This window comes from Schistocerca americana, chromosome 5, assembly GCF_021461395.2.
Source record: "Schistocerca americana isolate TAMUIC-IGC-003095 chromosome 5, iqSchAmer2.1, whole genome shotgun sequence".
Lineage (NCBI taxonomy): Eukaryota > Metazoa > Arthropoda > Insecta > Orthoptera > Acrididae > Schistocerca > Schistocerca americana.
The window spans coordinates 676,199,107-676,200,169 of NC_060123.1; the positions used below are offsets into that span (position 1 = coordinate 676,199,107).

The 1,063-nt window shown below is 50.4% G+C and overlaps 1 pseudogene; it reads left to right on the forward strand.

Moving 5' to 3' along the window:
- Positions 1 to 587: 587 nt before the first annotated feature.
- On the forward strand, positions 588 to 705 carry LOC124617393 (annotated as a pseudogene).
- Positions 706 to 1,063: the final 358 nt, after the last annotated feature.

The following is a 1,063-nucleotide window of genomic DNA, read 5'->3' on the forward strand; positions in this document are numbered from 1 at the left end:
ATTGTACGATGGTTTTGAACTTTGTCCACTGATCCTCAACACTATCTGTACTTGAGGTAAATATGTCCTGAGCTCTGATTTCTCGTATTTTATTACGATAGTCATTTCTCCTCCAGATACGTGAGAGTCAAAAAAATATTCCAGCATTCGTTAGGGAAAAATTGTTATTTTGTAAAAATGCACTGTGAGACAAGAGACGCGACGCACAACGAAGGAATTATCCGAATGGGGTGGAAATCGGCAGCTGTGATGTACAAACAAATGGTTAGAATGTCAGGAAAATTGGATGATCTGTTCCAGGAAAGGCGCTTCACAAATTGATCAAGTCGATAACGCATTGCTTCACCTTTGGCTTTTATGAAAGCAGCTGTTCTGTTTGGTATTGATAGACGGAGTTGTCTGATGTCCTACTGAGGGGTCTGGTGACAAATTCTGGAGCACTGTGGACAGGGCGCTCTAATCAGCTCGGTATTTTGACGAGTCCGTGCCACAATTGGACAGAATTTGTCACTATATCCTTCAGAAGGACATCCAACAACTCAGCAGTCAGTGCCAAGCCGAATAACTACTTGCACAATGGCCAGAGGGCCAACGGCCTTGCCGCAGTGGTGACACTGATTCTCGTCAGATCACCGAAGTTAAGCGCTGCTGGGCTGGGCTAGCACTTGGATGGGTGACCATCCGGTCTGCCGAGCGCTGTTGGCAAGCGCGGTGCACTCAGCCCTTGTGAGGCAAGCTGAGGAGCTACTTGATTGAGAAGTAGCGGCTCCGGTCTCGGAAACTGACATACGGCCGGGAGAGCAGAGCGGTGTGCTGACCACATGCCCCTCCATATCCGCATCCAGTGACGCCGAAGTTAAGCGCTGCTGGGCTGGGCTAGCACTTGGATTGAGAAGTAGCGGCTCCGGTCTCGGAAACTGACATACGGCCGGGAGAGCAGAGCGGTGTGCTGACCACATGCCCCTCCATATCCGCATCCAGTGACGCCGAAGTTAAGCGCTGCTGGGCTGGGCTAGCACTTGGATTGAGAAGTAGCGGCTCCGGTCTCGGAAACTGACATACG